Consider the following 12,706-nt stretch of genomic DNA (forward strand, 5'->3'; position numbering starts at 1 on the left):
CCAGTTCTATAAGCTTTGCACTTTGCAAGTAGGTAAGCTACACAGTAATAGGTTACAGTACAGTATGGATTACAGTAATGACATGATTTACATAAACTTTGTTTCAGAGAGTTTTGGAATTGGAGGCCAACCAGGCCCCTCATGAATTCATTTACATAGATGAGGCAGGATTCAATCTGGCCAAAAGGCGTCGACGTGGACGAAATGTAATTGGAAAAAGGGCCACAGTTGATTGCCAGAACAGAGAGGGGCAAACATTACCATGTGTGCAGCAATTGCAAATGCAGGATTACTCCTTCACAGATGTCAGGTTGGACCCTAATACTGAGCGCATCCATGCCTTTCTCAATGATCTCCACCAGCGCCTGGTTCCAGAGCAGGATAGGGAGGGTGAAAACATGAGGACCTTTGTAATTACCTGGGACAATGTGGCTTTCCATCATGCGCAAGCAATAACAACATGGTTTGAAATTCACCCAAGACTGGTAAGTCTCTTCCTTCCACCCTATTCACCTTTCCTCAACCCCATAGAGGAGTTCTTTTCAGCATGGAGGTGGAAGGTTTATGACCATCAGCCACATGACCAGATGTCCCTCCTTGAAGCCATGGATGCTGGCTGCAGGGACATCACAGTTCAGGATTGTCAAGGGTGGATCCGACATACCAAGCGGTTTGATCCCAGGTGCATCGCCTTGGATAACATCAGATGTGATGTTGACGAAAACATGTGGCCTAACCCTAAAGATCGCAGAGATTAGATACAGCAATGTTGTGCTTTTTTTTTTTAGTTCCCCCAATTTTTATCTGGACTTTTTGCTGTTGTTTTTTTGTTCAGAATGTGTGTTTCATGGATATTTTGTTCACTGTAAGAAATACTGTAAAACTTTTTCTGTTCTATCATACCGTGTTTCTACTGTACCTCCTGTAGTAAACAGTAAAGGAAAAAAAAAAAACGGATTTGATTTTTACTGAAATGCTTTTGAATGTGAACATTACTGTGGACATACAGTTACCAACCAAGAAATTTAGTGTAAAAACGGTGGATTGCATGTTTTGCATGCAAATACCTGTAAAACTGAAACATAAAAGTCTATGTAGTTTTTGTAATGTCAACAATAGCCAGTATTTTGAAACCTGGTGTACTTTGATTGACTGCATGTACTTCGTGAAGTGAAAACAAGTGTCATTCTTTGACAGAATAATTTCATTTTGAGTCAGATTTCCAGTGTTTTGGTAAAGATAGTGTGTGCAGAGAAAAATGTGTTATTTTTTGAAATGAAGAGTTAGTATATATTTAACAAAATGTGTTTTTGAGAAGAAAATTATCCATTTGGCCAATTGTGTTTTGTAGGTGTGAGTCTGTGTTAAGAGTTTAGAAAAAGTATCTGAAGTATGGGTAAGCGCTTGTTAACGACTGAGAAAAACTGTAATTCAGCTGATTGCAGTAAAATGCCATAGTATATTACTCTTCAAAAGTAAATGATGGATGAGAAGTGTGTGTGTTTCTTTTAAGACTAGAAGATAGGCTAAGTTACACTTCATATTTTGACAGAATAAATAAATAGTGCCTGGGAAAAAACATACTGTTACTAGTTGAAGTGATATACAGTGGGCTTTGTTGCTACATTGGCATATTAAGTGCTAAGTAGAATAGGCTCAAATCAATATGCTGAATTTAAGGAATTAGCCTGATAGTTTCCCGTTACAATGTTGACTAAATAATAAAATATAAATCAATGACAAAAACCCTCCCCTATATCTACGTGATTAAACTTTCTAATTTTTGACTACGTTCCCAAAAAGACCCAAAGTCTAATTCTTCTAGATTTACTGGTGTAACCTGCATGGCTACAAGAGAGGAAAAGGGGGGAAAAGTGCTGCCTCATGTTAACTTTGAAGTGCTCATTAAGTCCGCTCGTTAAGCCTTCCTTGATTATTTAATATATTCCTTTAGTCTGTAAAGGTCCACCCATCAAAAGAATCAAAACAGCTTTTCAGAAATATGTATCCAAGTTGTGAATCTTGTCATGTGAAGTCCATCGCTCTGTCTGCTAACTTCTCTCATCCTGCATCGTGTTGTTGTTTTCGTGAGGTTGCTGCCTTCAAAATAAAAGCGCATAAGCAGTCTGTTGGAGCTAGATCAAATGAACGACGTGTATTTGATATTATTTGATAATTTTTACATAAGTATTATTCTGTTTGAAATAAATAAACTGTTTCATAGTAGTTTCAGTTTTGTGCAAAAATAATTAAAGGCCTGTCTCAAATAAAGGCAGGGTCTATTTTATTCAAAATTTTACGGTATATATGAATCAATCCAGTGATCATCTGACTTAGATGTTACAGCGTGTATTCTACATTTGTTCTGTAGAGACTAAATACACTTTTAATACGCCGTTGTTGGAAAGTGAAAGTATTTCACTTGCCGGTTTGTTAGAGGGCAATACAGGCTGTTTTGCAACACGGCCACCAGTGCCCTGGTGTGCGCTCACTGGATTCAGTTGTATTAGTAGAACAATAAAGCCTTAAACTGAAAAGGTGTTTGCGTGATTTTCTGAATGTTTGCACCCGCCCAGCTCATTCATATCTGTGACAAGCGCCATAGACCAGGGCTCCTCTGCGTAACTGCACGCACTCAGCCTGGATAACAGCTCATTTCTTTTAATAAAGCAGAATGCAGATTACAGACTGGTTAAGTTATGAAGGTATGAAAAGAACATTAGAAGTAGATTACTAGAGTAAAAGCAATTTGAAAACAACTTTTTTAAATTTTATTTAGCAAATTTGTGTTACTTGTAAAAAGTTGCTACCCATCCTGCTGCAGACATCACACTGTACTGTCTTCTGGTACAAGTAACAGCAGCACAAAAGAAAAGTCTGTAATATTGAGGCACTTTGCTGCACAAAATGCAGCAAAGTGCATTATGTTAGATCAAACTTTATTTCAATAGGCCTACCAAACTATAGCCTAAACCTATAATGTTCAGCCTGACAAAGGAAAAATGAAGCCCATTTTTTAACTCCTGCGACAGGCTGTGAGAAACAGACTTGTTAGCGAGTAAAAAATATAAAACACATTTCAAAGCGGTAAGTAGGCTTACTGTAAAAACCTACAATAGTAGCTTAGAAGGCTTTTTAAATCAGTCTCTGTAGGATGATCTTGCTATGTTTCTCCACATCACCGCAGCAAACATAAAAGCAGCCTTCAACTAGTCTCCAGGATCTCCTACAGATGGTGATGTCATTTTCAAAGAAAGCTGATTGGTCAGGTAGGCTTGCATAGAGTTGATCTCTTATCTGGAATATAACCTGCTCTGGAGCAGGTTAGCCGTTCAGTATAAGTTACCATGGCGATCTAACCCTGTAAGAAGTGAACCACCGCTGTGAACCCAGGGTAAATCCTGAAGTTATCTGGATAAGCTCAAATCCTGCTTCGTGGTACAGGCCCCAGCTGCTCCTCTCCACCATGTCTGAGTTCTTCTTTCTTTCTAAACGTAACTAAGTATTGTGATGTCAGATATAGAGTTACAGTGACTTTGCTGTTGTAAAGTTTAATGTTGCTGCTCTAGAAAAAATAACATTTAGTTGTATTTAAAATATTAAATTCTAATTTTATAATTTATTTATACACAACCAGGCAGCTAACATGTACACTTCATTATTTGTTTATTTATCGCAAGTCATATGTCACCTTTAAGGTTCAGTGTGTAAGATTTAGTGGCATCTAGTGGCCACTGCCCCCAAACCTTTCAAAGAGCGTAGGACAGCTACGGTGGCTGAACCAGCACAAAAGGTGTCTCTTCTGAGACAGCAGAGAGTAGCCAGTCAAGAAATGAGGTTTCTTTAGGTATATTTATTAAGAAATTATATTTACTTAATTATTCAATAACTCCATATGTTATTGTGACTTGGCCACTGACAGATAACATGGAAAATGTAAGCCAAGAGTGTGAAACACTGTTACTGTTTCTGCACTACAGTCCATTATAAACCACACATTAGATAAAGTTTATACAAACATTGACAAGGGAAACACATTAATTATTTCTGTGATTATGGACCATCGCCAAAACTGCCCGCCATCAATAGTATCTGGTCCACTGCCAGATTATGGTGCTTTGATAGCAGTGAAAAATATAAATAAATACTTTGATAGCAGTGCTGAAATAGATCTCAGTCATGACAGCAACAGTTACTCACATCACTTCCTCTTTAGTGGTTTTGCCTACAAAATAAAAGCGTGACTGCAATCTTGTATTTGAAGTTGAACAGAGCTTTTACTTTGAAAAATTCTGAACGACATTAAAAGAGTCTGTAGACTGCTTGACACACCTCTGAAAGAGCCCTCAGAAAACGTGATTCCCCAAAATGTGCTCTGCCTGGAGATACTGGGGAAATGCAAAAGCGTCCGTAGGTTGATGGATACGGATCAAACACTTAAACAAAAACAGTGCAGCACGTGCCCTGATCTGAGAAACATTTGCTGCAGAATCCATTTTTTGAAGAGAGAAAAACAGACTTGTCCCAAGGTGGGATCAAACCCTAAAAGTTTGGTTTACAGGTCCTGCACCTTACCAACTGAGCTAACCAATCAACATGTAGACAGATGTTATTATTATGGATTATATTCCGATCCACCATCTAATGGTTACAAATACTGCTCAGACGCAAACCTTATTTGCAGACCTCTGCAGTATATTATTACTATATTGTTCTTCAGAAGTAGAACAAGAACTTAGTGACAAAACGTGCTCTATAGCGCTGTTTGTCAGCTACTGTAGAATAGAGCTGCAACTAGTGACTATTTTCGTAGTCGACTAACCTGTTAATTATTTATTCGATTAGTCAACTAGTCACGATTATTTTTGTCAACTACTAACCCTAATTAAACCATTTAACTAATTAAATATATAATTAGCCTAACTAGCTAATGTTACCATTAAGTGAACGAGGTTTACTATTCAGAATGAACACCAGCATCAACGTCAGGGGGAAACAAGGGGAGAAGACAAGACAGCGTAGGATACTCCTATAATTCACAGATTTATACAAACTTTTAAACTGTTTAACAAAGATTTGGAACTATATAAAATAAAAGCAAGTACTGTAACCACAACAGTAAACTAACAATGTAATTCTCTATTAGAACAATAAAGCAACAGGCCCCTTTCATAATACTTCTGTAGTTTATTTTTCACAAGTGCTTATACGTTTAAGGCAATAACTCAATTGAGAATGTTCTGTAGGCTACATCATGAGCCAGATGGTCCTTGATGTACTTTAAACCATTACTCATTACTAATAACTTTTTTAAAGCTGGGTCTCCGCCATTGCCAGCGTTGTGTTGGACAGATTTGTGCTCCGGTGTTTGAGAGAGAGAGAGAGACGAGTGAGAGGATGTGCTGCGCGAATGTGCTACGGTGAAAATTTCTGCTCCAATTTCTGCCTTTTCTGCACCAATTTATGGTGGAAATGTCTTATTATATAAAAGGGAAACACAAAATTCATCTGGCAGGGGACAATTCAAAATATTTAATTATAATAGAATATAATGCAGTGAGGCTCTCAGGCATTCTTTATTGCTTTTAAATATTTTTCTCCTGTAGATCAACTTATTTAATATCATCCCTGCTGAGTCAACACACATGATTAATGGTGCTTTCAGACCAAAAGCGAAGCAAGCGTTCAGGACGGTGAGTTTACATACAAAGTCAATGCAAAGACGCGTAGAGCCGTGATTTCCTGTCGGGTGGCGCGAAGCGACATGAAGGAATTCGCGTGACTTGAATATTTTCAACTCAAGCGAAGAAGTTGCATGACGCTGAGTCGCGATTGCCTATCAGTGTTGACATTGTCCGTACGTCACCGAGGCTTCAGAGCGATGTGTGGAGAGGGCCGGACAGAGAGGGGGATTGAAAAACTGCTGGCCGGCTGAGATTAGCTAAACTTGGGGGAGAGCGCTGCAACCGTTGGAGAAATAAACACCCGTAGTCGGTCGGATTCTGCTCTGACAACTACGCCGTTTACTTGCGGGAGGAGCTCAGAGTTAACTGCTTTTATTAAATTAGCTTTTTACTTTTGTAGTGAACAACAGTGTGGATTTGTGCATTTTATATTGAATAAATTTGGAGCTACTCTCTCCTCCCCCAGAGAAGAAGGGGGGGTCAAAGTTGCTTTCTTTAAGTGCTATGCCTGGGCAGTTGATCATAAAACTGGCACCTTTTTGATCTACGAAGCTGATAACGCGGGGCAGCATTTAGCATTTCCCTGAACAGCCTATCAAAACTGGCCCCCCCACACATGTAACCATGGCAACTGACCTTTCTCTGTGTTTTATTACCCCATCAAAGGGACACCCCTGTCTCACCCAAGTTGTGACATAACCCAGAAAGCCGAACTTTAAATAACCAGACTGGAGTCTCCAAAGACTCAAAGCATTTAATTAAGTTTAATTAAACCTTTAGTTACTTGATTACGTTTGCCTCTATTTGAATAGTTATGTTAACATGTTGTTGCTATCTGTTGTTGATATTAGTGCTGAAAAGAGTCTAAATAAGTTACTTTTGCAGTGTTTTTATCTTCAGCAAGACACTCCCTCATCTAATGTAATCAATGCTTCTTCATAATACTTTCTTACAAAATTCCTTTAGAAATGATGATAAAGGAATGTTTTACTATACTCTTAATCGCCATCTTGAATTTAAGGATGAATCAACAATAATTCCCCGGTTCCTAAGGAGAGATGATCTTGGATTAATCTAAGCTTTCCTCATGTAACCTGAGATCCCCCAAGTGGACGAAATAAGTATTACATACCCTCGTTGGAAATGCCGTTAAATGTATAAATATCCTGACCAATAATGTGACAATTGTTTCCTGTTACCAAATGCTTAACTTAGAACAGTACAACTGTTTGACCATTGAGTTTCGATTGTGGAAAATATTTGATTATAATATGCGCAAATAGATTTATTTTCCTTTAGACCTTAAGTTTAGAAAGGCAGTCCCTTGGGAAACCTGAAACGCCCTTGGGGAACCACGCCCCAGGCAACAAAAGAGCGACACGCGACGTTGTTCGCTCTCTTCTCTTTGCCCCCTTGGCTCTCTCTCGGCTCTCGGCTCTCTGGACGCTTCGGCACGCGTCCGGCATGCCTCGCCAGGCAACGCCCTGAGAGTCGGCCAGCGAAACAGGCCTTTTGTTCGCTTGAAGCTACACACATGAAGTGCCGCGACATCGATCTGTCCCTCAGTTTGTTTTATTTTCTTTTCTTTCTTTTGTTTTGTTAAAGTTATCAGTCCGTTAAGTTACACTGAACTAATTCAGGTTCCATTCAGGACCAAGTTCCATTTTTAAGCTTTTTCCGTCGAGCCAACTTCACAGAGGTCAGACCAAGCCACGTGGGCTCGCCAGCGGCAACGAAGGAAACCTGAAAACAGCTGACTTGCCAGACGGAGGACGGCGTTTTCTTCAATCAGACACAGAGAACCCCGGAGAATCCCTAGCGAAAAGCCAGGATCGGCAGCTAGCATGGGACCCGTGCAACAGGCCAAAGCAGGCCATCGACAAGCCGTAAGACCTAACCAACATTCTGAGGTCAGAGATTTCCTTTTAACTCCTAAACTCATAACGTTAGCTTACTTTAATTAGTTCTCCTATGCCGTATGAGCCTCCAGGCTCATTGTTCAGCAATTGTTTATTTTCCCGGTATTCAACCATCCTTTTTATCACATTAGAGAATACATTCACTGTAATATAATCAAGAACTGTGTGTGTTGCCTATTTCTACGTCCCTGCCAAGAAAATTGACCCTTTAGATATGAGACTGAGAGAAATGAAAGCGAGGAGGTTGAACTACCTGGTGATTTCAGAAAACTTTTAGAATTTGTTGTCCTGCTGTCTTGCTGGCAGACCTGACAAAGCATGAATTTATATGTTTAACAAATCTGCATCGTGTTGTAGTTATTTTGGAATCAGTTTAATCGGTTTATTGCTATTTAAGATCGGTTGGTCTGAATGCGGAACAAGTCTTACCACCTCTTTTGGCTCTAGTAACCTATTTAAATGTGTTTCATCTCAGTGATAAATGAATCCCTTTTAATTCATTCATTGACTGGACTTTATTAGCTCATCTGTTAATAACTTATATCATAACTCAGTGTTTCCCACAGAATGACAGTGTAACTGTGGCACAGCTATAGGCCTATACAGCATGCTATCCTCGAAAACCCAGCTGTATTCTAACGTTAGCGGTCAGTGTTGTTGAACATATGGGAAACACTGTAACTTATCTGCTTATGTTCAAAACTTTCTGCAAAATTCAGAATCTCTCACACACAGGCCCTATCTGTGTTCTCTGACATGTAAAGAAAAAGTAGTAATATTAGGAGAATAACATCATTAGCCTATTTAAAGAGAATTCATAGTATTTTACTACATGCCCTGTACTGCATTGTTACTGATTTGCTGGAAGTATCCCCTCGACCGTTTGACAGACACAGAACTGGATGAGACGAGGAGGTGCCCATGCTGGGGGGAAATGAAACTAATCAGGCAGAAATTTCACCTGTTTACTTCAGCACCTCTAATAAAGTGCCACTTGCAGTCCCGAAGAGCAAGTCAGGGCTTCACTTTTTAACGTTTCAGTTTTATAGCCTACTGAAACTACTGTGGTCTATATGTCTGCTTTGGCACAAACTGTCTGCGACTCACACAGCAAGTAACGTTACATCAGCTGCAGCCCGCAGACCTGATGGAAGTTGACAGAAGGTGAACTTCCAAATATGGTTTGTCCCAGAAGACACCGCACACAAAACGTGATGACGTGTAAGGGTTAATCTCGGCTCACGTACAGCATAGATCCAAATGTTAACCGTTTTATTCTTTAGAGGCCAACAACAGAACCGGGGTTAGTTTAATATTCAACATTCGGCGGTTTTCGCCCCTGTTACCTTCTATACCTCCGTGTCAAAATCTCTATTTCTCCCAGTTTTGGGATATATTGGAGAGTTAATTCAGGCAGAAGTTTCACAGTTGTGATCACCTCAAAATCACTGAAGATAAAGTTGCAGTCCAGAGCGCAATGCACTGAATGTCTGTCAAATGCGCCTGTCGCTGTAGGGGGAGTTAGGGACCGTCTGCAAATTGCAATAAATCCATTTCAATCTTCAATAACGTTTTTTTTTCTACATAAAAATCTCAAACCACTGCTAATATAACTAGTGACCACCCTCAAACATTTCACACCTGTAAGTTTGTAAACAAACATGAAAATAAATAAATTAATTAACTTCTTAATTTTGCACATTACAAGTGAATAATTTCAATAGCTTGCTCATTTATGAATATATTGGCACCAAATCACCTCTTGGGTATCCTCTCACAACTTTCACACCTGTAAGTTTCTGAAAAAGGCCCTTAAAAATCCCTTAACACCACTATCAGGGACCCATTGCCTGAAATATATACTTGTTGACATTGTAATTTCAATAGCATGCTAATTTGTGTATATATTGCAATTAAATCACCTCTCATCTGTCCTGCACATCCTTTCACAACTTTCACACCTGTTAGTTTCTGCAAAAAGCCCTTTGGGAATCCCTTAACACCAATAGGTTTGAATTTAAAAAAGGATCAAATAAAACAATAGGGAAGATCATCCAATCCATTTGGGATTCCTTTCATCTGTCACAATACTAAATAATCTGAGTTTCATCAACAGAACAGATAGTAGTTGTTAAGTAGTTGGTTCAGTACTGAACTATTGTATGTGTTAGAGTCTTCATTAGTGCACACTGTACCTGGCTAGATCGACGTAATTCTCCATGCAGTATCTCTGAGCTTCAGTCCACTTCAAATATTTGTTGACTTTTACAAAGGATGATTTGCCATTTACTGAACCTGGAAATATATTGAGAGAATTTATTAACAATGTGCTATGCAGAAATTCAATTTAGCTTCTTGTTTATACTTACGCTATAAAAAACTCACCGTTGTAGCACACAGAGAAGTGGTAGTTGTTGCAATTAATGTCCATCCATGTTCCAAGGAAGTTATTGTAATTGTAATAGTAATAGTAATAGTAATTGTTTAGAAGCAGCACACAGTTCTGTTGACCATTTGGATTGATGGGACGTCCAGGAGCCCAGTTTCTAAACCCCGTGTCTGCTTCACCATAGAAGCTGCTGTTACTCAGGGACCATTTCCAGCTGTGATCATAGAGGCCTATCCAAGCTTTGCCTGTTCAAACAGATGTTCATTATATAACAGCTGGAATCAAAAAACCTGCGGAATTACCTAAAATGTAAAAAAATTAACATCCCTTGATTTATGTCTCCTCTATTTTTCATTGAGGGCCTTTCTTGTTCTTTCACATTCCATAATATCCATCCATCCATTGTCAACTGCTTATCCTGCATACAGGGTCGCGGGGGGGGCGCTGGAGCCAATCCCAGCTGACATTGGGCGCAAGGCGGGGTACACCCTGGACAGGTCGCCAGTCCATCACAGGGCCACACATAGACGAACAACCACTCACGCTCACACTCGCACGTAAGGACAATTTAGGGTCGCCAATTAACCTAGACTGCATGTCTTTGGACGGTGGGAGGAAGCGGGAGTACCCGGAGAGAACCCACGCAGACATGAGAACATGCAAACTCCACACAAAATGGCCAGGATAACCAGGGTTTGAACCCACGACCTTCTTGCTGTGAGGCAACAGTGCTAACCACCGTGCCGCCCTCCATAATATTGTGTTATATAATTTTATCTAATCATAGTAAGTTTATCAAAAACTTGGTTGTTGTCAGGCTGTTATGTTTGTATATGATTATACAGTATATATATATATTATGTTTATGTTCTATATATGTTTCCAATATTGAGAACTTGCCTCTGTAGCTCGGTGTGGTGCTGAGTATGGTACTGACGTCAGATATGGTTTCTACGGTGGCCAGGTCAGTGTAGACCTGTCTGCAGAAGCTCTGAGCTTCAGTCCAGTTCAGTGGTGTACTCTCAAAGTAGTACTGACGAGTTTGGGCAGAGGCAACATTGACCAGTGCTCCTAAAACAAAGAATATTCAGTTTTTTATTACTTATTTATGATAAAGCATGAAGACTCTTTTACAGTGAACATGAAGAGGCACTATGCATCAGATGGGTTCAGCTGTACTGTGAGGTTTTACAATACATTTTCCTCGTTGGTGAAATTTTTGTAGCATACACTGTAGCATGACTACAGAGCATGGAAAAAATGAGTGCTCTCTGAAACTGAACCAAACAGTCCTGCTAGATTTAATGTCTGGTGCCTTCGCACTTTGTCTATCAGCTTGAGTCAGAACAAGTTCCAGTCTGCCTCAGTGAATGTGTTCACTGTTTACCACTGACAATAAAATAGAACCAGTTCAACTACAAATATGTTTGTCATTTTAAACATTTTCTGTAATACACTGTAAACCCCAATAAGTTCATAGTACTCAAAACTTTTGTAGAAACTGATTACATAATAACTTTTGAGGTAAGTAACTTAAAATTTGTAAGTTAGATTTTTTTTAAAGTTACAATCTAATCAAACTTAAAAAAATTAAGTTACTTACCTTTAAATGTTTAAGTTTGATTAGATTGTAACTTTTAAAAAATCTAACTGAAAAATATTAAGTTACTTACCTTTAAATGTTTGAGTAAGATTTTTTTAAAAGTTACAATCTAATCAAACTTAAACATTTAAAGGTAAGTAACTTAATTTTTTTAAGTGCACTATGCTTAAAAATATTGTTTAACACTCGCACATTTTTTGTTTCTCCATACTTCATTATTTGATCCAATGGTACTAAAAAAATATGCTTGTGTATAACCCACAAGCTAATGAAATTTACAAGTTAAAACTACGAAAAAAAAAAATTACTTCAGCTGTACATTTTCTTTTTTCTTTTATTCAGTCTTAATTTTTATACAAACATGTCAGAACATCAACAGCAGTCAACAGTTAAAACTCTGTTCTAGCTCAGGTGTCTAACCATGTGACTCAAGTCACAGTTTCACCACCTACCCAAAAGCTGTAAGCCTGTTAAGCAGTGAAATTTCTTAAAATATTTAGTTACAAACCTACATGGACACAGCAAATATGTATGTTTTAGTGTCTCTATGTGTGTGTGTGTGTCTGTGTGTGTCTCTGTGTCTGTGTCTGTGTCTGTGTCTGTGTGTGTGTGTGTGTGTGTGTGTGTCTCTGTGTGTGTGTGTCTGTGTGTGTGTGTCTGTCTGTGTGTGTGTCTGTGTGTGTGTCTGTGTCTGTGTGTGTCTGTGTGTGTCTGTGTGTGTCTCTGTGTGTGTCTGTGTGTGTGTCTGTGTGTGTCTCTGTGTGTGTGTGTCTCTGTGTGTGTGTGTCTCTGTGTGTGTGTGTCTGTGTGTGTCTGTGTGTGTCTGTGTGTGTACATATGTATCTCTACATATTAAACAGGAACAAGATCATCAGGAACTAAGCAAAGTGCTTAATATAAAAAGTATGAAAATAAATGCTTATTAAAACAGCATTAGTAACAGCAATCAAAGTGAAAATGGAATAAAAAAATATACAAATAAAAGTAAATTAAAAGATTTGGTGGGCAAGACATAATCTGCCATATGTAAACAGTTTCAAATGCTTTGAGTAACATTGTGTTCAACAACATACTATAAAGTTACCATACTGGGAACCCCCAAAACACATCA

At 38.8% G+C, this 12,706-nt stretch overlaps 1 protein-coding gene across 1 annotated transcript in view; it reads right to left on the minus strand.

Annotated features, from left to right (window-relative positions):
* LOC119912224 (macrophage mannose receptor 1-like) overlaps positions 1-12,706 on the minus strand; it is a 357,347-nt gene that overhangs the window by 112,961 nt on the left and 231,680 nt on the right. The gene's annotated exons all lie outside the window — the stretch shown is intronic.

Source organism: Micropterus salmoides, unplaced genomic scaffold, assembly GCF_014851395.1.
Source record: "Micropterus salmoides isolate LMB-PRFRI ecotype aquatic unplaced genomic scaffold, ASM1485139v1 Ms_hic_scaffold_2, whole genome shotgun sequence".
NCBI classification, from domain to species: domain Eukaryota; kingdom Metazoa; phylum Chordata; class Actinopteri; order Centrarchiformes; family Centrarchidae; genus Micropterus; species Micropterus salmoides.